The 23,181-nt window shown below is 46.6% G+C and overlaps 1 long non-coding RNA gene across 1 annotated transcript; it reads right to left on the bottom strand.

Annotated features, from left to right (window-relative positions):
- Nucleotides 1-5,572: 5,572 nt before the first annotated feature.
- On the bottom strand, nt 5,573-15,906 carry LOC144676017 (uncharacterized). The gene is made up of 3 exons (XR_013575223.1): nt 15,513-15,906; nt 6,350-6,433; nt 5,573-5,820 (listed from the first exon to the last, which is right to left on the bottom strand). It is a non-coding gene; the product is annotated as an uncharacterized LOC144676017 (long non-coding RNA).
- Nucleotides 15,907-23,181: the final 7,275 nt, after the last annotated feature.

The following is a 23,181-nucleotide window of genomic DNA, read 5'->3' as shown; positions in this document are numbered from 1 at the left end:
CCCACCTTCTCTCTCCCCCATCCCCCCACTCCCATCCCCCCACTCCCCATCCCCCCACTCCCCATCCCCCACTCCCCATCCCCCCACTCCCCATCCCCCCACTCCCCATCCCCCCCACCTTCTCTCTCCCCCTCCCCCCACTCCCCATCCCCCCACTCCCCATCCCCCCACTCCCCATCCCCCCACTCCCCATCCCCCCCACCTTCTCTCTCCCCCCTCCCCCCACTCCCCATCCCCCCCCACCTTCTCTCTCCCCCCTCCCCATCCCCCCCCACCTTCTCTCTCCCCCCTCCCCCCACTCCCCATCCCCCCACTCCCCATCCCCCCCACCTTCTCTCTCCCCCCTCCCCCCACTCCCCATCCCCCCACTCCCCACCCCCCCCACCTTCTCTCTCCCCCCTCCCCATCCCCCCACTCCCCACCCCCCCACCTTCTCTCTCCCCCCTCCCCATCCCCCCCACCTTCTCTCTCCCCCTCCCCCCACTCCCCATCCCCCCCACCTTCTCTCTCCCCCCTCCCCCCACTCCCCATCCCCCCCCACCTTCTCTCTCCCCCCTCCCCCCAATCCCCATCCCCCCCCACCTTTTCTCTCCCCCCTCCCCCCACTCCCCATCCCCCCCACCTTTTCTCTTCCCCCTCCCCATCCCTCCCCCCCTTCCCATCCCCCCCCCCCTTCTCTCCCCATCCCTCCTCCTCCCCCCACCCCCTCTCCCTCTCCCCCCACCCCCTCTCCCTCTCCCCCCAAAACTCTCTGTCCCGGGCTCTGAGCCGCTCCGCTGCGTGCGAACCCACCTTGCGGCTAAGATATTCCCTCACAAGAGCTGCTGCCGTCTCCTCTACGTTGCTGTTGTCCATCCCGGAGGCCTGGGCTTGTTACCAGCCGTTACTCTCTCTCGTCCTGCACCGGGCCGGCCCCGGATCAGCTGCGCCAACTTTTCCCTCTCCCTCCCGATCGGGGAACAACACTTGCTAGCGGATGTCCCGCCCTGTTCCCTTTTCCAGACGTCTATTGGCTGAAGGTGGAGACTGTCTGCCAATTCTGCGCTCCTATTGGTTCACTGATCTGACGGTCAAAGCTCAGACTGACAACAGAGTTTGGTTGCAGCATCGCCGTTGCTGAGGGAAGCACCTGGGTAGCAACGGTAGCGCGCCTGCGCATTTTGGGCCAGTGTGGGGACCACAGGCAGGAATTTAAAGTGGCAACGACATCTCGTCTGTCATAATTTGAGGGGTGAATCTGTTTCAAGGCAGCTTGCTCAATGCCTTCCTGAGCCAAGTTTTTTTTCCCCTCCACTCAGATAGTGTGGTTTTTTTTATTCAGTAACGGGATGTGGGCTTCACTGCCTGGGCCAGCATTTATTGCCCATCCCTAGTTGCCCTTGAGAAGGTGGTGGTGAGCTGCCTTCTTGAACTGCTGCAGTCCATGTGGTGTAGGTACACCCACAGTGCTGTTAGGGAGGGAGCTCCACGATTTTGACCCAGTGACGGTGAAGGAACAGTGATATCAGGGAGGTGATGGCGTTGTGGTATTGTTGCTGGACTAGTAATCCAGAAAGCCAGGGTAACCCTCTGGGGACCTGGGTTCAAATCCTGCCACGACAGATGGTGGAATTTGAATTCAATAAAAATCTGGAATTAAAAGTCCCATGAAACCATTGTCAACTGGTGTAAAAACCCATCTGGTTCACTAATGTCCATACCTGGTCTGGCCAGCATGTGACTCCAGACCCACAGCAATGTAGTTGACTCTTAAATGGCCTAGCAAGCCACTCGGTTGTAACAAGCCACTACAAAAAAGGAATGAAACCGGACAGACCACCCAGCATTGACCTAGGCACTGGAAATGACAACGGCAATCACAGCCCTGTCGACCCTGCAAAGTCCCCCTTACTAACATCTGGGGGCTACTGCCAAAATTGGGAGAGCTGTCTCACAGACTGGTCAAGCAAGAGCCTCACAGAATCATACCTTACAGGTAACGTCCTAGACTCCACCATCACATCCACCATCACCATCCCTAGGTATGTCCTGTCCCATCGGCAGGACAGACCCAGCAGAGGTGGCAGCACAGTGGTATAGAGTCAGGAGGGAGATGTCCTCAACATCGACTCTGGATCCCATGAAGTCTCATGGCATCAGGTCAAACATGGGCAAGGGAGCTTCCTGCTGATCACCGTGTACCTCCCTCAGCTGATGAATCAGTGGTCCCCCAGATTGAGCACCTCTTGGAGGAAGCACTGAGGGTGACAAGGGCGCAGAATGTTCTCTGGGTGGGGAAGCTTCAATGTCCAACACCAAGAGTGGCTCAGTAGCACTGTTGCTGGCGGAGTCCTAAATGACATAGCTGCCGGACTGGGTCTGTGGCAGGTGGTGAGGGAGCCAACAAGAGGGAAAAACATACTTGACCTCATCCTCACCAACCTGCCTGCTGCAGATGCATCTGCCCGTGACAGGAGTGAGCACTGCACAGTCATTGTGGAGACAAAGTCCCACCTTCACATTGAGGATAACCACTGTTGTGTGGCACTACCACCGTGCTAAATGGGGTAGGTTTTGAACAGATGTAGCAACTCAAGACTGGGCATCCATGAGGCGCTGTGGGCCATCAGCAGCAGCAGAATTGTACTCAAACACAATCTGTAACCTCATGGCCCAGCATATCCCACATTCTACCATTACCAGCAAGCCAGGGGATCAACCCTAGATCAATGAAGAGTGCAGGAGGGCATGCCAGGAGCAGCACCAGGCACACCTAAAAATGAGGTGTCAACCTGGTGAAGCTATAAAACAGGATTACTTGCATGCCAAGCAGCAAGTGACAGACAGCGCTAAGTGATCCCACCACCAACGAATCAGATCAAAGCTCTATGGTTGCGAACAATTAAACAACTCACTGGAGGAGGAAGCTCCACAAATATCCCCATCCCAATGGTGGAGGAGCCCAGCACAGCAGTGCTACAGATAAGGCTGAAGCATTTGCAACAATCTTCAGCCAGAAGTGCCAAATGGATGATCAATCTTGGCCTCCTCCTGAAGTCCACAGCATCACAGATGCCTGTCTTCAGCCAATTCGATTCACTCCACGTGATATCAAGAAACGGCTGAAGGCACTGGATACTGCAAAGGCTATGGGCCCTGACAACATTCCGACAATAGTACTGAAGACTTGTGCTCCAGAACATGCCACGACCCTAGCCAAGCGGTTCCAGTACAGCTACAACACTGGCATCTCCCCGGCTATGTGGAAATTTGCCCAGGTATGTCCTACAAACAAAAAGCAGGACAAGTCCAAAACAGCTAATTACCACCCCATCAGTCTACTCTCGATCATCAGTAAAGTAATGGAAGGGGTCATCAACAGTGCTGTCAAGTGGCACTTGCTTAGCAATAACCTGCTCACTGAAGCCCAGTTTGGGTTCCATCAGGGCCACTCAGCTCCTGACCTCATAACAGCCTTGGTTCAAACATGAACAAAAGAGCTGAACTTCCGAGGTGAGGTGAGTGTGACTGCCCTTGACAATCAAGGCAGCATTTGACAATGCGTGGCATCAAAGAGCTCTAGAAAAATTGGAGTTAATGGGAATCAGGGGGAAAACTCTCCGCTGGTTGGAGTCATGCCTAGCACAAAGGAAGATGGTTGTGGTTTTTGGAGGTCAATCATCTCAGCTCCAGGGCATCACTGCAAGAGTTCCTTAGGATAGTGTCCTCGGCCCAATCATCTTCAGCTGCTTCATCAATAACCTTCCTTCCATCATAAAGTCAGAAGAGGGGATGTTTGCTGATGATTGCACAATGTTCACCATTCGCAACTCTTCAGATACTGAATCAGTCCATGTCCAAATGCAGCAAGACCTGGATAATATCCAGTCTTGGGCTGACAAGTGGCAAACAACATTCGCGCCACACAAGTGTCAGGCAATGACCATCTCCAACAAGAGAGAATCCAACCATCGCCCCTTGATGTTCAATGGTATTATCGCTGAATCCCCCATTATCAACATCCTGGAGGTTACCATTGACCAGAAACTGGACTGGACTCGGTGGAACGCCACCACCTGGAAGTTCCCCTCCAAGTCACTCACCATCCTGACTTGGAAATATATCGCTGTTCCTTCACTGTCACTGGGTCAAAATTCCTGGAACTCCCTGGCTACAAAAGCAGGTCAGAGGTTAGGAATCTTGCGACGAGTAACTCGCCTCCTGACTCCCCAAAGCCTGTCCACCATCGACAAGGCACAAGTCAGGAGTGTGATGGAATACTCCCCACTTGCCTGGATGAGTGCAGCTCCCACAACACTGAAGAAGCTTGACACCATCTAGGACAACGCAATTCATTTGATTGGCATCCCACATCCACAAACATTCACTCCCTCCACCACCGATGCACAGTAGCAGCAGTGTGTACCATCTACAAGGTGCACTGCAGGAATTCACCAAGGCTCCTTAGACAGCACCTTCCAAACCCATGAGCTATAAGATCCTCACATTGCATCTATAAACGTTTGACACCTGTTTGGTTTATGGCAGCGCACATACTCTCCTGCCATGGAAACTCAGTGAAGGCCCTAATAACAACATAAGAACATAAGAAATTGGAACAGGAGTAGACCATTCTGCTCCTCGAGCCTGCTCTGCCATTCAATAATATCATGGCTGATCTGTTTGTATTTCGAATTCCACATTCCCATCTATCCCCGATGACCTTTGATTCCCTTGCCTAACAATAGTCGCTTGATTGTAGGAGGATGATGACGACCTGCAGTGAGGAAGCTCCATTGATCTTCACATAGCTTCTGAGAATATCTGACTCCTGTCTGGCCAAAGGCAGCTCATTTGCATTCTGTGATCAGGGTCATAACCTAGGGCTGAATTTCACGCTGATCGGGCGGTGCACGCCCAACTCGATCGGGCGTGAAATCGCATGAGCTAACGACAGGCGTCATCCCGCACTCATGCGACATTTCGGTTGGTGGCCAAGCACAGAAGTCGGAAGCGCTCCCGCCGACAATTAAGAGGGCAATTAAGCGGCGCAAATGCCTGTCATTTTACGTGTCACGTCCAACCTTACAGTTGGTGGACAGACGAATTGGCGGCCTTTACATTTTTCAGCAAACCTCAACCAAGGGTGGGAAGAGATTTCCGTTATTGAATAAAATGAAAATGGAAATCAGTGGACAGCACTTTTATAATCTATATGTTCAGGTCCCCGTTTGTGATGCTTGGACATTTTTTCCTGATTTTAAGAACTTAATTTCCTGGGTTTCGGGTCTTCAGCTCCCTGAGGCAGCTCTCTGCAATTCAGGGAGCTTTCTGTCAGCGCTCGCCCCGCGCCAGCATTGATGACATTGCTCGCCCTCCTCCTGCCCCCACCCTGGCGGCACTGAGCTTTTCAGTGCGCGCTTCAACACTGGCTGGCCAACTAATGGCGGTTAAATGAAGATGGGTAGGAGTAGACTGGTGTGGACTGAATTGGACCAAATGGCCTGTTTCTGGTGCTGTACCTTCTGTGTCTCTCTATGCAATTATACTGTGCGGGAAAGAAAATGATTGGGCTGCAAAAAATTAAACCAACTTTGTGTACACGAGAAACATTCTTTTATTAATTCTTCCCTTGTTTACACAGTGCTTCTGTGGCGTAATGACCTTCCTAGACCTCGAGTAACATTAACACATCGGATAACAGCTGGTATATACCAGCCCAGGGAATGAAGCCACATCTAATTCGAATGTTATGTTCATAGGTGACAGTGAGCATTCTCAGGCTTCTTATTCCATGGGCTCAGTTTCCACTCTGTCAACTTTGATTTTCTGATTCAGTTGCTAAAATATAAAAAAAAATCACCTTTTCATTGCTGTATGTGCATTTATTAGTAAACAAAAAAACTTGCTCAAACTGAGAATTAGAACAGAAATCATAGATTTTAATGTATTTTTTCACGCAGCTTTTCCGTGCATAAACATTTTTTTTACAAGTTCTACTTTGGAGACTGGGTGTTCCAGTGGACAGAGTCATAGAATTTTAGAGCACAGAATTCAGTCATTTAGCCGTCAAGTCTGTACTGATTTTCTTCTCTAGATTTTGGGAATGTGATGATAAATATTCTGAATTGTTTTTTATCTTGAACTCAGAGAGCCTGTTAGTGTACCAATGGAAATTAAAGTAATATTTAATGCAATCTCTCCCTTTTTTGCTTCTGTATAATTTTACTTCTCTTAAGAAATGCACATAAGTAGCTTTTAGCCTGAGCTACACATCAGCCAGTGTAATGGTCACCATTGATTTAGAGAGGTGAGGAAAGACTGTTGACATCCTATACTATTTCCAATGGAAAACAAAAAGGTCAGTTACCTTGAGTGAACCAGGTTTCAAACGGCAGATAAAACCAAAAAAGGAACGCATACAATTATCCTCAAAGGTCAATTCTGGAAGAATCTGCAAGAAAACCATATATAGGGCCTGATTTTAACTGTATAAGTGAATGGGTTTTGAGTGAGTTTAAAACCTCACCCATGGCCTTTCTTATTAAATTTCCTATGACTAGTCTAAGGATTAGCCTTTGTCTGTATTAGCTGAACTGAACTTTCTAATTTGTTTTTCTGTCACGTTAAATTCAACTGGTTGCCTCAACATTGAGGTAATAGGAGCAAAGCCAGGCTGGTTGCCTTGGTAATCTGAAAGCAGTCAGAACTGAGGCATGTCAGTGCTAATGCTGCCTATTTAAGTGAGCTTCTGTAGATCTAAAGCAACAAACAGATGAAATATCCAGTCATATATCAGCATCTTAGGAACATAGGTGTTAGGAGCAGGGGTAGGCCATTCGGTCCTTCAAGCCTGCTCCGCCATTCAATAAGATCATGGCTGATCATCTACCTCAACTCCACCTTCCAGCACTATCCCTATATCCCTTCATTCCCTTAATATCCAAATCCCTGACTTGAATATACTCTGCAATGGAGCATCCAGCACCCTCTGGGATAGAGAGTTCCAAAGAATCACAACCCACTGAGTGAAGAAATTTCTCTTCATTTCAGTCCTAACTGGCCAACCCCTCATCCTGAGACTGTGCCCCACATGTTCTAGGCTCTCCAGCCAGGAAAAAACATCTGTCCCCTGTCAAGCCCCTTATGAATTTTATATGTTTCAATGAGATCACCTCAAATTCTTCTAAACACTCGGGAATATAGCCCAATCTACTTAATCACTCTTCATAGGATAACCCCGCCCTTCCAGGTGTCAAGAAAACAAGAAATTGTAATATTTTTCTTCTGGTAATAACCCTGGCATATTTTCTTATTTACTGGAAGTCAGGCTGTAATTGGATTAAGAGCTAGAGTGACTGAACTAAAACAACACAATTCAAAACTACTATTGGCTTTAGACCCTTGCAAAGGGGGTATATGCAGGTTGTAAAAAGGGTAAGGAAGTGAGGTAAAGATAGGGTAAGTTTGTTTTTACACGTCGAAGAGCTAAAGAATGATTTGCTCAATTCTGGGAAGAAAGCATTTCTGAAGAGACTAGTTGAAATAATAGAGAGATCAAAGGAAAGGAATGCATTTAAGGGAATACTGAAAACTATGGGAGGGGGTAGCTCTCCCAGAGACAGCAGGGTAGCTGGTCAGAACTCCTAGAAGACAGTGTGAACAAGGCCTGGCTGAAAGAACTAGTTGCTGTCAGCCTCAGAGGACACCCCAAGGAAAAAGCACTGTGTCATAAAAGATTACTGGACTTCTAAAGATCCTAAAATCTATAGGGATAGTTGCTGAACAGAAAAGGGGAAGGTTAGCTCTGAGCGTAGTTAAGATTTGTGGAACTGTTTTGAAGTACTGTTCACTGTGTGTTTAAGTGTAAGTTGTGTGTTTAAGTGTAATTGTATTTTATTTGTTTTTCTTTATTCTTTTAATAAATGCTTACTTTACAATAAAATCATCACAGGTAGTCAGGGACATCATTTCCTGATTCTAGAACAACTCCTCATACTATACAAACTGCAAAAACCATTTTGGCAGCTGTTTCAAGTTTGCCCCAATGGGATTTGAGCAGCTCGGCATTTACCATCAGCCGTGCCATAACATAGGTAACAGTCTAGACAAGCTTCAATGCACTCCCTCCAAGATAAATATATTTGTTCTTTTGAAAGGAGACCAAACCTGTATACATCAGATGTCATCTCACCAATACCCCATATAATTGTAGCAAGACTTCTTTACTCTTATACTCCAATCCCTTTGTAATGAAGGCTAACAGAGTATTTTTAAAAAATTCATTCATGGGATGGCTAGGCCAGCATTTATTGCCCGTCCTTAATAGCCCATGAGAAGGTGGTGGTGGACTGCCTTCTTGAGCCGCTGCAGTCCATGTGGTGTAGGTACACCCACAGTGCTGTTAGGGAGGGAGTTCCAGAATTTTGACCCAGTGACAGTGAAGGAACAGCGATATATTTCCAAGTCAGGATGGTGCGTGGCATGCAGAGGAACTTCCAGGTATTGGTCTTCCTATGTGTCTGCTGCCCTTGTCCTTCTAGCTAGTCATGGGTTCAGAAGGAGCCTTGGTGAATTCCTGCAGTGCATCTTGTAGATGGTGCACACTGCTACTACTGTGCATCAGTAGTGGAAGGAGTGAGTGTTTGTGGATGTGCTGCCAATCAAGTGGGCTGCTTTGTCCTGGATGGTGTCGAGCTTCTTGAGTGTTGTGGGAGCTGCACTCATCCAAGCAAGTGGAGAGTATTCCATCACAATCCTGACTTGTGCCTTGTAGATGGTGGACAGGCTTTGGGGAGTCAGGAGGTGAGTTACTCACTGCCGGGTTCCTAGCCTCTGACCTGCTCTTGTAGCCACAGTATTTATATGGTGTAAAGGAAGTATCATTTTTTTCCTAATATTACTGTAGGATACTGAAGCAGGCTTGTGAAGCCTGTGTGTGTTATGCGTGTGACTAATTTAATTAAACTGAAGCCAGTCAGACTGCAAGGTTTGAATCATCAAAGGGATGAGGTAAAAGCAGGTATTTTGAAAGGGAAATGGATGAGCTAACATTTTGATTTCGAAAGGGGCCCAGAATTGGACAAAATCCTGGAACTCCCTCCCTAACAGCACTGCGGGTGTATCAACACCACATGGACTGCTGCGGTTCAAGAAGGCAGCTCACCACCGCCTTCTCTAGGGCTATTAGGCACAGGCAATTTGAAAGTGGGATAAAGAATTATGAGTGTTCATAATCTGAGGTGCGTAGATATTCCCTATTAGCGCCATGGACTGAATTTTATGGGCCACCTGCGGGCGGGAAAGTGGGCGGGTGGACTCATAAATTGGGGCAAAGTACCATTGGCAGCAGGCCTGCCAATGGCCTGCCCAACCCCCCAACACCCACCACAATTTTGTAAGTGGTGGGGGAGGGGTCAGGTGTGTTGCTCATCCCTGGTCCAATTGAGGCCCATAAGTGGGCAGCTAATATCCAATTAAGAGCTTCACCCCACCCCCGCTCTGATTGAACAGGCAGCGGGAGAGGCTGGTGCTCAACGTGCAGTCCAGCAGGTTTAATCCTGCTGGTTGCTGACCGGTTAAAGGGAATAAGGTGTCTCTTGCCGGGCCCTCTCTCCCCACAGCTTTGCCTCCTCATGTCCACCCTTGACAACCTGCCCTGTCCAATATGTTTCCCGCTTCCCTCTCACCTGTCAGCAAGATCTTGAATATACCTGAATGCCCAGGTCCACCACTGAATGTCACTGTCTTAGCCTACCTGCAGTACCGGCAGTGACCACTGGCACTACCGGTGCCTCCAATTGGCTGGCAGGTGGGGCTTCCTCCTGGAGGTGGACGGAAGACCTGCGTTATACTAGTTAAAGGGCTATCACCAGAAAAATTAAAGCGGGATGAATCCACTAAGCAGAGGCAATATTGATGCTTGGGTGCGGGGAGCCTGCTTTCTGTGTATAAACCTAATTCATATATTTTAAATCAATTATTGGTGGAGGCGGACTCAATGGAGGCATTCAGGGGGCGAATTGGATAATCATCTGAAGAGAAAAGAATTGCAGCAGGGCCGGGGAGTAGAACTGGAGTAGAGCTGTTCTCTGCAGAGAGCCAACGCGGACACGATGGGCCAAATGGCCTTCTTCTGTGCTGTAACCATTCTATGATTTTAAGTTAGCCTAGGTAGATTGGAAAGCTAGATTCGAAAATGTGACGGTAGATAAGCGATGGGAAACATTTTAAAAATTGATTCAGAATTTGCAACACATATACCTTTCCTTAAGGAATTAAAAACCCCATGGGAAATGTGGCTAACAAAAGAAGTAAAAGCAGGTATGAGGTGAATGGAAAAGAGTTGAGGACTGGAAGGATATTAGTATTCAGAAAATGATGGCCAAGAGGATGACAATAAAGAAAATAGAATGAGAGTAAACTAGCGAGAGAAATGAAAACAGATTATAAAGGCTTCTATTGTATGTAAAAAGGAACATACGGCCTAGAAGCAGGAGTAGGCCATTCAGCCCTTTGAGCCTACTCCGCCATTCAATAAAGTCATGGCTGACCTGGCTGTGGTCTCAACTCCACTTTGCCATCTGTCCCCATAACCCTTGACCCCCTTGTTCATCAAAAATCTGTCTAACTCTGTCTTGAATAGATTCAATGACCCAGCCTCAACTACTTTCTGCGGAAGAGAATTACACAGACTAATAACCCTTTGAGAGAAAAAAATTCTCCTAATCTCCATTTTAGACAGTAGACCTCTTATTCTTAAACTGCGTCACCTAACTGGAGTCTCTCCCACAGGTGTAAACATCCTCCTGGTATCCACTCTATTAAATCTCGTCAGGATTTTATGTTTCAATAAGATCACCCCTCATCCTTCTGAACTCCAATGGGTATAGGCCCAACCTGCTCAACCTTTCTTCATAAGATAAGCCCCTCATCCCAGGAATGAGTTGAGTGAACCTTCTCTGTACTGCTTCTGAGGTGATCTCATTGAAAACCGGAAGAGACTTAAAGGGATAGACAGGGTCAATGCAGGTAAGGTATTTCCCCTGGCTGGGGAGTCCATGGGACACAATTTCAATATAAGAGAGAAGCCACTTAGGACCCAGATGAGGAGAATTTTTTTTTACTCAGAGGGTTTGGTGAACCTTTGGAATTCTCTAACTCAGAGGGCTGTGGAAGCTCAGTCATTGAGTACGTTCAAAGCAGAGATTGACAGATTTCTAATGACCAATGACACAAAAGGATATGGGGATAGTGTGGGAAAAAAGGCATTGAAGTGGATGATCAGCCATGATCGTGCTGGATGGTGGAGCAGGCTCGATGGTCTGAATGGTCTACTCCTGCTCCTATGTTCCTATGTTCTAATGCAATTATATCTTTTTCGAACAAGGAGACCAAACGTGTACACAGTATTGTGGATGTGGTCTCACTAAGGCCCTGTACAGCTGTAATAAAACGTCCCTACTTTTTAGAGATTAGCAAAAGTAAATATGGGTCCCTTAGAAACAGAGACAGGCGAATTTCTAATGGGGAATAGGGAAATGTTAAAGACACTAAATAAATTCTTCGTATTTGTCTTCATTATAGAAAACAGAAAATACACTCTGGGAATATTGGGGAACCAAGTGTCAAGTGAGAATAAGGAACGGAAAGAAATTAGCACTGGAAAAGAAATGGTACCGGAAAAATTAATGGGACTAAAAGCCAACAAAATGCTTGGACCTGACTGCCTGGGGTTTATAAGAGGAAACTGCAGAGATAATGGATGCATTGGTTTTGGTTTTCTCAATTCCATAGTTTATACAACAGTTCCCATGGATTGGAAGGTAGCAAACATAATCCTGCTATTCAAGAAAGGAGGAAGAGATAAAACAGGGAACTACAGGCCAGTTATATTGACATCAGTAGTTGGCAAAATGCTAGAATCTACTATCAGGGTCGTGGTAAGAGGACACTTAGAAAATCATATGATTGGACAGAACTAACATGGGTTGACAAAACTGTTGAGTGTTTTAAGGTTGTAATTAGTAGAGTGGATAAGGGGGAACCAGTGGATGTAGAGTATTGGGATTTTCAAAAAGCATTTGATAAAGTGCTGCACAAGAGATTATTACAAAAAATTAGGGTTCATGGGATTGTATTAGCATGGCTTGAGGATTGGTTAATGGACAGAAACAGGTCATTTTTGCATTGGCAGTCTGTAACCTGTGGGGTACCACAAGGATCAATACTTGGACATCAGCTGTTTACAGCTTATATCCATGGTGTAGGTGAGGGGACTGAGTGTAATGTATCCATGTTTGCTGACAATACAGAGTTAGGTTTAAAAGCAAGCAGTGAGAAGGATGGATGAGGAACGCAAAGCAGTGTGTTCACATACTCTCTCTTTGCCTCTCATTTCTTCTTTTACTTCCGCACTGAACCTTTTATATTCTCACTTGCATTATCAACCTGACATCTGCTGTATGCATGGATAAAAATAAAATACCGCTGATGCTGGAAATCTGAAATAAAAACAAAAAATTCTGGAAAAACGCAGCAGGTCTGACAGTATCTGTGGAGTGAGAAACAGGCACTTTACAGCCTTCCGGACTTAACATTGAGTTCAACAACTCCAGACCATGAACTCTCTCCTCTATCTTCATCCCTTTTTTAATCCCTTTTTTAAAATGTACTTTTACTTTCCAAATACTTATTTTTAATTTAATTTATATTCATTTATTCATTGTTTGATCCCCTTTTATATTCCCCCCTTTTTAACCCTTTCTCTATCCTTTTTTCCCCAACCCCACCGCCCCCTCCCCCACCCCCAAAAGGGCCACCTGTTCCTTGTTCCATGTTGTTCTTTCACAGAGCGCTGACCCTTGTTCTGCTATTAACACATTCTGCTTTCTTACCTTTACGCCACTATCAGCACCTCCTTTAGCCCTCACCACTACTGTTAACACTCCCTTTGTCTTTTTGTTTATGACATCTTTGTCAGTATCTCCTTTGTCCCCACCTATCGCTGACCTTCTATCCAGCTTCACCTGCTCCACCCCCCCTTAAACAGTACAAATTCCATCACATTTCCACTTCTCTTTAGTTCTGAAGAAGTCACACAGACTCGAAACGTTAACTCTCTCTCTCTCTCTCTCCACAGACGCTGTCAGACCTGCTGAGATTTTACAGCGTTTTCTGTTTTTTACCTGCCATTTGCACCCGTTTCCAGCTTCATCTCCGGGCTGAATTTTCCCAGCCCATTGCCAACGTGCTGAGAAGCATGTGGGGGGTGGGGGTGGGGGGCTGCTGGCAATGTGGCAGGGGAAGGCGTCAGGAGGAGAGTCAAACGCCTTCCAAACGCTGCCATACTATATTGCTGGCGGTGGGAAACTTGGCGGCTCAGCCACTTTGCCCATGTCGGGAGGGCCCACTGCCGCATGGGGAGACCGCCAGGTAAATCCCGCTGGCCACCCAGCGGGTTTTGGGTGGGGAAGCCCTCCTTGATGGGTGCTGCACCGCCCACGGAGGGAGACGCTGACAATGATGGCCGTCCTCACGGCAACGCCACGGCTGGTGCATCACCGGCCTCCCAAGTCCCCGATTACCGCACCTGCCTGCCTAACCCTGGCTTCTCCCAACCAAATTTACCTTTCCTCGAGGGCATCCCACCATTCATCCCTGGTCAAGCTGCGTCAACAATGGCCACTGATGGCAGTGGTGTTGTTGAGGCTGCTGAGCTCTCTGACTGGGCCGGCAGTTCTTTTTTTTAATTCATTCACGGGATGTGGACTTCGCTGGCTCGGCCAGCATTTGTTGCCTATCCCTAGTTGTCCTTGAGAAGGCGGTGGTGAGCTGCCTTCTTGAATCGCTGCAGTCCATGTGGTGTATGTACACCCACAGTGCTGTTAGGGAGGGAGTTCCAGGATTTTGACCCAGCGACAATGAAGGAACGGCGATATATTTCCAAGTCAGGATGGTGAGTGTCTTTGAGGGGAACTTACAGGTGGCGATGTTCCCATCTATCTCCTGCCCTTGTTCTTCTAGATGGTAGTGGTCATGGGTTTGGAAGGTGCTGTCGAAGGAGTCTTGGTGAGTTTCTGCAGTGCACCTTGTAGATGGTACACACTGCTGCTGCTGTGCGTTGGTGTTGGAGGGAGTGAATGTTTGTGGATGGGGTGCCAATCAAGCAGGCTGCTTTGTTCTGGATCGTGTCAAGCTTCTTCAGTGTTGTGGGAGCTGCACTCAAGTGGAGAGTATTCCATCACACACCTGACTTGTGCCTTGTAAATAGTGGACAGATTTTCGGCAGCCAGGAGGTGAGTTACTTGCTGCACGGTTCCCAGCCTCTGACCTGCTATTGTCGCCACAGTATTTATATGGCTAGTCCAGTTCAGTCTCTGGTCAATGGTAACCCCAGGATGTGGGGGATTCAGAGATTGTAATTCCATTCAACATCAAGGGTCAATGGTTAGATTCTCTCTTGTTGGAGATGGTCGCGAATGGTGCTGAACATTATGCAATCATCAGTGAACATCCCCACTTCTGACCTTATGATGGAAGGAAGGTCATTGACGAAGCAGCTGAAGATGGTTGGGCCAAGGACACTATCCTGAGGAACTACTGCAGTAATGTCCTGGAGCTGAGATGACTGACATCCAACAACCACAACCATCTTCCTTTGTGCTAGGTATGACTCCAACCAGTGGAGAATTTTCCCCGATTCCCATTAATTCCTGTTTTGCTAGGGCTCCTTGATGCCACACTCGGTCAAATGCGGCCTTAATGTCAAGGGCAGTCACTCTCACCTCACCTTGGGAGTTCAGTTCTTTTGTCCATGTTTGAACCAAGGCTGTAATGAGGTCAGGAGCTGAATGACCCTGGTGGAGCCCAAACTGGGCATCAGTGAGCAGATTATTGCTAAACAAATGCCGCTTGATAACATTGATGATGACCCCTTCCATTACTTTATTGATGATCGAGAGTAGACTGATGGGGCAGTAATTGGCAAGATTGGATTTGTCCTGCTTTTTGTGTATAGGACATGCCTGGGCAATTTTCCACATAGACGGACAGATTCCAGTGTTGTAGCTGTACTGGAACAGCTTGGCTAGGGGCGCGGCAAGTTCTGGAGCACAACTCTTCAGTACTATTGCCAGAATATTGTCAGAGCCCATAGCCTTTGCACTATCCAGTATCTTCAGCCGTTTCTTGACATCATGTGGAGTGGGGGCAGACCACCGTCCTGAATTGTCCTATTGACACTTAAGTCACTTGACCCATCTTGTTCCCCAGAACCTTGTTGGGTCATAAATGTACTCAACAGGAAAATTTTCCTGAATGCATTTCAGAAACTCATCTCTCTCTCTGCACTCTACAGTATCTCTATCCCAGTTTATATGAGAACGATCAAAACCCCCATTATCACTATAATTGTTGCAACTCCCTGCAATTTCACTGTAACTTTGCTCCCCCCGTATCTTTGTTTGTAAATGCAAATTGGTGTGGAATTGGGGCCCAGTTTTTTTCCGCGTTGCTAGATCTGCACACTGCACCTTTTTCAAAGCGTTGAACACACATGAAGTTCTATTCGTGGCTCTCTCCTCCTCCTGTGAAGCCATAGCAGAAGGAACTGCTTCCTGGTCCATCAGTGGAGTTCGCGTAACCGGAACGGCAACAGCCACCATGACTACTCCAGCGCAGAGGAGTAGATTCACTAAGATTTTCATCTTGTCTCTCCTGGTCTCCAGCTGTAGTCACTGTCTGACGCACTGGCCCAAACAGAATGACATTGAATATTGATTACACGGGTTAATTATTACGGATTGAATTTGTACAGGGCTTACGTTTTGTTTGCAGGATCAGCCATCTGCAGGAGTTACCGGACACCGATGTTGTCCTTGAGGACTGCTTTTGTAGTTGTGTGTTGTTAAGTAGAAATAAGGAAAGAGGGAGTGACCAGTTGTTGGGTGAGGGGACGGGGAGGGTGGCCTGTAGCTGGAGAGAGGGGTTCCATCAGTGGGTGGAAGGGGAGGTTATAGAGTCAGTTGGCAGCAGTCTGCAGGTTTGTCATTTCAGGGCCGGGGAGTGGGTACTAACAGAGAAAGAGATTGGGAGGCGGTGGGAAGACGATCAGAGGTCTGGATTCTATGGGCCAGGGGAAGGTCAGGCTGGGGCATGGAGAGAGGGCGAGCATCTCGGGACAAGTGATTGGAGTCAGGATTTCGGTCAGGAGATCTGAGGTCAGGGACGGGGAATCCAGAGGTTTGGCGGGAAATGGGGTGCGGTCTAGGATCTCAGGGCTGGGTGATAAGGATTCAGGGCGAGGGTTCCTGAAGTCTGGGAGTTAGGGAGCAGTAGCGATTGGGAGTTCTGGGCACCACACTTTGGAAAAGATGTCAAGGTGTTGAAGAAAGGATTCATGAGAATGGTTCCAGGGATGAGAAATTTCAGCTATGCAGAAAAGTCAGGGCTGTTTTCCTTGGAGAAGAGAAGGTTGGGAGGAGATTTGATAGAGTTATTCAAAATCATGAGAGGTCTGGACAGAGTAGATAGGGAGAAGCTGTTCCCATTGGTGGAAGGATCGAGAACCAGAGGGCACAGATTTAAGGTCATTGACAAAAGAGGCAATGGAAACATGAGGAGAAACTTTTTCACGCAGCAGGTGGTTAAGGTCTGGAATGCGCTGCCTGAGAGTGTGGCAAAGGCAGGTTCTATCGAGGCATTCAAGAGGAGGAATCGATTATCTGAAAGGGAAAAATGTGCCGGGCTATAGAGAGAAGGCGGGGGAGTGGCACTAGGTAAATTACTCCTTTGGAGAGCCAGTGCAGACACAGCGGGCCCAATGGCCTCCTTCTGTGCTGCAACAATTCTCTGATTGTGTGGGAGGTTGGTTTAATGTGGGGTCTGGAGAAGTACTCCTACTCCACTTGGCAGACTCTACATCCAGCAGTAAATAAATGAACCTTCTTTCTTGTTGCAGGCAATCATGAGTTTCTTGAGCACAGCCAGCCACAGCATTATCCTTTGGCACTTCAAGGCAAACTCCTGTTGCTAGACAACCATGTTCCACGATGTGAAAATGTAGATTCTGCAGCAAATTTGTCAAGGATTGTTAGGACATTTCAACACCTTTAATGTTAAAAAATCTTTTCCTTTCTACAAACCTTGCCTCCTGTCGACACGGCTTTTAATGGCATTCTCCCCATTGCAAAATCCTATGTCCACATTTTCCAATCCATTCTGCTCTGTCAAGCAACTCCAGTGGTAATGTCAATGGATTCTCTGGTAGCTCTAAAGTCTCGGAGGGCAGAATTGGTCTAAGCTGTCGTAGAAAGGGTTAACAGATGGGATATGCTAATGTATGACGTAGATGATGATGTATCACTGAAATCAGTCGGTCACGTGTTAGGCTCTCTCGAGAGAGAGAGACAGGGGGAGGTTGGACCACCAGGCCCAGGAGCAACATGCCTACTCTATAACCTGTTTAGATGTAGTACTAATAAACAAGCGTTAAGCAATACCAGAGTATGACTACACTCTGTCTAGTGACCAAGCAACCACGCCAAGAACACACCAATAAGAGGGACCATACCAGAACCTAGTCGTGTGGAATGGTCTCACAGCAAATCAGTTGCCTGCTGTGCCTTAAGAACATAAAAACATAAGAAATAGGAGCAGGAGGAGGCTGGTCGGCCTCTCGAGTCCGCTCAGTCGTTCAATAAGATCATGGCTGATTTGACTGTGGCCTTAACTCCATTTCCCTGCCTGTCCCCCATAACCCTCGACTCCCATTTGGATCAAACGTCTGTCTAACTCGGCCTTGCAATATATTCAACGACCCAGTCTCCACCGGGGAAGAGAATTCCAAACACTAGTGGCCCTCAAGAAATCCTCCTCACCCCCCATCTTAAATGGGAGACCCCTTTACCTTTAAACTCAACCCCCCTGGTTCTAGATCCCTCCACAAGGAGAAACGTTCTCTCAGCATCCAGTTGATGCCAACGGAAAGGAGAGTTGGTGCACTGTTAAATAACAACTTGTATTTATGTAGCATCTCTTAACATGGGCTGGGATTTTCCGATCCCGCCCACCGCAAGACCGGAAATTCCCGCCCGAAGACAACGGACCTTTGGCCGGTTGGTCAAATTTTCTGCAACGATTCCCACCAAGGGTGGTCCGCAAAATCCTGGCTGTGGTAAAAGTGCTTCAAATGGTGTTCCCATGTATCTGCTGCCCTTGTCCTTCTAGAGGGTAGCAGTCGCGGGTACACACTGCTGCTACTGTGCGTCGGTGGTGGAGGGAGTGAATATTTGTGGATGTGGTGCCAACCAAAGCGGGCTGTTTTGTCCTGGATGTTCCCAAGCTTCTTGAGTGTTGTAGGAGCTGCACTCATCCAGGCAAGGGAAGAGTATTCCATCACACTCCTGACTTGTGCCTTGTAGATGGTGGATAGGCTTTGGGGAGTCAGGTGGTGAGTTACTCACTGCAGGATTCCTAGCTTCTGACCTGCTCTTGTAGCCACAGTATTTATATGGCTAGCCCAGTTCAGTTTCTGGTCAATGGTAACCCCCAGGATGTTGATAGTGGGGGATTCAGTGATGGTAATGCCTGGAAATTACTTTAAATTGGACATGTAGTAGGGTCTGTGTCAGTGAGTGTGTGTGTCTTAATTGGATTAAAGCCAGCTAGTCTGGGTGCTTTGATGTATATTAGTTTTGAGATGTTAAACGGTAAGGTAAAGGGTGCATTTGCATTTTGTTGAATAAACTATTCAAAAACTGGGAGGTGAAATCTTGCACCTAGCTAGGAGATATCAAGCAATATGTTTGTATTGCTAATAAAATTGGTACTGTGAAATGGGTTTTATTGTTAGAAGAGGTGGAGTTCAAAGGGCCTGGTGATACAATGAGAGTTTACATTCAAAGGGAAGGTTATGTGTATACAGAAGAGTTTTGTGTGTGGGTCAGAGGGATGTGAAATCTAAGCCACCTGTAAGCCTACAACTGTCGGCAAAGGAAACAAATTGAAAGAAACCTCATTTTGAATTCGTAAGATAAAATGTGCTTTGCCTGGTGTCTGTTTAGGTCTATGGGTTACTGTTGTCTTGGTGAAGATTTACATAGGAATGATTAATTTGGGGATTTGTTTAATAGTTATTATGGTAGTAATTTGTAGATGTGTATGTGTTTAGTACCTTGTAAAATTAATAAATGTTTAATTTAATTTATATAAAAAACCCTTGGAGACTTGATGGTTTCATTCCTGAATTCAGAGCTGCATTTCAAACATACCAATTGAAAATATAGGTTATGACATTTGTTTAAAGTTTCCCTCTGGGATTTTAAATAACTCAGCCTTTACCACTGCTGTGTCATAACACCAACCTATTTACTTGTAATTCCAACTTTTCCATGGTCCCTCATTGCAAATGCATGCATCTAGCATCTTTACTTTTCATCTCTCAGTTCCCATAGTCAAGATGTCTTTATGAACCTTCCCCCTAGTTTCACTAATCATGGTCACACACGCAGACGCACACACACACAGACACAGACACACACAAATAGACACACAGACACAGACACACACACACAGACACAGACACAGACACACACAGACACACACATAGACACACACAGACACAGACACACACAGCCACAGACACAGACACACACACACAGACACACACAGACACACACAGACACAGACACACACAGCCACAGACACACAGACACACACAGACACAGACACACAGACACACACAGACACAGACACACACAGCCACAGACACACAGACACAGACACACAGACACAGACACACACACACACACACAGACACACAGACACAGACACACAGACACAGACACACACACACACACACACACACACAAAAAAAAACACCCATCTTCACAGCTGTCGGGGCCCTAAACTCTGGAATTCCCTTACTAAACCTCTCCACCTCTCTATCTTTCTCTCTTTTCCTTCAAAAGCAGTCCATGTCCATATGCAGCAAGACCTGGACAATATCCAAGCTTGGGCTGACAAGTGGCAAGTAACATTTGTGCCATGCAAGTGCCAGGCAATGACCATCTCCAACAAGAGAGAATCTAACCATCACCCATTGACATTCTTCATGACAGTTGGGTTTTAAAATTTGCATTAGGTGTTAGGTAAGGACTTGACTTTTCAGCTGTTAAATGTCAAAGGAAGTTTAAGGGGCTTTTACAATTTACAAAGGTTTCATAAGTAAACAAGGGAAGTTTATTAAATTTTATTTGACTCGAAAGTGGAGGCAACAGGAAAACATGAAAGATTTTTTTATTTTAGAAAGGTTGGGTTCAAAGAGATGCTTAGGACAGTGGAGTCTAGGATGAAAGGAACAAAAAGATATTTAAGAAAAGATATTTAGTTGAGTTGTGTTGGCTATGTGGGGGAGACATCCTGAGACACTTGGTTAGAACACACAAGTAAACCGCTTGGCAACAGCTCCCTCATAGATTTTGAACCATAAAAATCCAGTAATATTACCCAAGGCAAAAACTGCTGCTACTTTAGTCAAGCATACCACTCGACTTCTCAGTCTCTTCCATTCTGCTGTGGAAACCTAAAAGAAAAATTTGGAAACAGACTTGCTTCTGAAAACAAAGACTTTTCTGGCTTGAAATTGGATGGCTGCTTCAAATTCAAATCCTTCACAACTTTTCTCAGCACATCGAAAGGCTCCTTGCCAGCCTCGGCGAAGAGCAGCTCCGCCGGATTCGAGGAGGCCAAGCCCCCGTTTTTTTACGGCACTAGCTGCCGTAAAGCAGGTAAGTTTAAAGGGCCCGAAGTTTGTGATTTAGGCCACGTTTTCAGATGGTTCCCAGAGCAGGCAATTTCCCAGGGGAAGTTAGCACTTCCGGGCAATTGCCATGCAAACCCTTACCTGGGAACCTCCGAGAAGGATTCCCCAGCCCATCTTTGGGGTACCCCCCCAATCCGATGCTGGGGAGCTCGGAAGTTACGGCCCATCCTTCTATTCCTTCCTCCCTCGTGCACTTATCTAGCTTTCTCATAAATGTATCTTTGCTGTTCACCTCAACAGCTCCACGTGACAGTGAGTTCCACATTCTAGCCACTCTCTGAACCTCCTATTGGATTTATTCTAATATCTATGGCCCCTGACTTTGGCCTCCCCTACAAGAGGAAACACCTTCTCTGTGTTCACCCTATCAAATCCCTTCCTAATTTTAAAGACCTCAATCAGGTCACCCTTCAGCCTTTTTTTTTGAAAGTGAAAAGAGCCCTAGCCTGCTCAGACTGCCTCTGAAGATCCTCTTACTGAAGCTTGCGTTGACACAATGATAGGAGGCCAAAGACTGGACAGATAGAGAGAGAGAGAGATTAAGCCACAGCTAGAGTCCTCCACCTTGTCACAATGAAATGAGATAATTTCGCTAAAGGTTATATCCCGTCTGGGAAGAGAAAAGATCAAAGATATTCTGACGATAATAAGAAGTGCTGTCCAGTTAAATTGACAAGTTCATTATAATCTCATCTCACCCTTTTCCACAAAGTATCCAATAACTTGGACATTATTCACACGAGGAGCTGAAAGGCTGTTCCTGTTGTGACGGAGTGGGGGGTGGGGAGGTTTGACTTTTAAAAATCTGGTCACCCTACCCATCATGCCCACGCTGTTAGATAAGGAGCCCTCCAGCCTAACCTTACTGTTTTTTAAATTATTTTTCTTTCGTGGGATGTGGGCGTTGCTGGCACGCCCAGCATTTGTTGCCCATCCCTAATTGCCCTCGAGCTGGATGACTTGCTCGGCCATTTCAGAGGGCGTTTAAGAGTCAACCACATTGCTGTGGGTCTGGAGTCACATGTAGGCCAGACCAGGTAAGGACAGCAGATTTCCTTCCCTAAAAGGGTATTAGTGAGCCAGATGGGTTTTCACAACAATCAATAGTCATTTCAATTAGCTTTCAATGCCAGATTTTATAAAAGTAATCGAATTTAAATTCCACCAGCTGCCAAGGTGGGATCTGAACCCACGTCCCCAAAGCATTAGCCTAGGGCTCTGGATTACCAGTCCACTCTTTTATGCAGCTTCTGACTGATCTAACAACACTAACAATGAAGATCATGGGCAGTGGCAGCATGGAGCATTGGCCGAGAAACAGAAAGCAGAGATAAAAGCAAAATATCGCGGATGCTGGAAATCTGAAACAAAAACAAAAATTGCTGGAAAATCTCAGGAAAAACTCAGCAGGTCTGACAGCGTCTGTGGAGAGGAAGACAGAGTTAACGTTTCGAGTCTGCACAACTCTTCTTCAGAGCTAAAGAGAAGTAGAAATGTGTGCAAATGTGTCACATGTTTCTACTTCTCTTTAGTTCTGAAGAAGAGTCATACGGACTCGAAACGTTAACACTGAAAGCAGAGAGTTGCTTCTTTTCAGACTTGAGGGACGTGGACAATTGTTGTCTTCCAGGGCTCGATATCAGAGCCATTGCTCTTCTTGACTATACGTTAATGACCTGCACATTTTACATGGCATTATTTTAAAGCTTGCAAATGACCACCAACCTTGGAAAAGTAATAAACAGCGAGGGACCATAACAGACATCAAAACGACATAGTCAGGCACATGGCAAAAGGAGTTTAATGCAAAGAGGAATGAAATGAATCATTTGGAAGGATGATGGGGGCAGCCAATATAAACTAAATTACACAATTTTGCAGAGGGTGCAGGAACTCTTGGGGAGCTTGGAGGATCACATACAAATCTTCATAGGTGGCAGGATACCATGAAAAGCCAGTTAAAGATGCACATATGATACGGGGGCTTTAATCATAGAGCGACCAACTACAAAAGCAAGGAAGCTATGCTAACCCTTTGTCAATCAATGTAGATCTCAGCTGGAGGCTTCTAGGGACCACACCTGAGGACAATGTCAAGGCTTGAGAGAGGAGGCAGAGGAAATTTACTAGAATAGTGGCAGCTGGTGGAGAGGCTGGAGAAGCCAGGATTGTTCTCCTTCGAGTACAGAAGGTTAAGGGGAGATTAATGTTCAAATAAGAGTAAATAAGAAGGAACTATTTCCACTGGTATGCAGAGGGCGCAGATTTAAGGAAACAGGAAGAAGAATCGAGGGGTGGAATAAAGGGGTTATTTTTTACGCAACAAGTGATCTGGTATGCTATGCCTGATAGTTTGGTGGAAGGACATTCAATGACAT

The sequence above is a fragment of the Cetorhinus maximus genome, unplaced genomic scaffold (genome assembly GCF_964194155.1).
Source record: "Cetorhinus maximus unplaced genomic scaffold, sCetMax3.hap1.1 HAP1_SCAFFOLD_1294, whole genome shotgun sequence".
NCBI lineage: Eukaryota > Metazoa > Chordata > Chondrichthyes > Lamniformes > Cetorhinidae > Cetorhinus > Cetorhinus maximus.
This window is presented reverse-complemented; position numbering and strand designations above follow the sequence as displayed.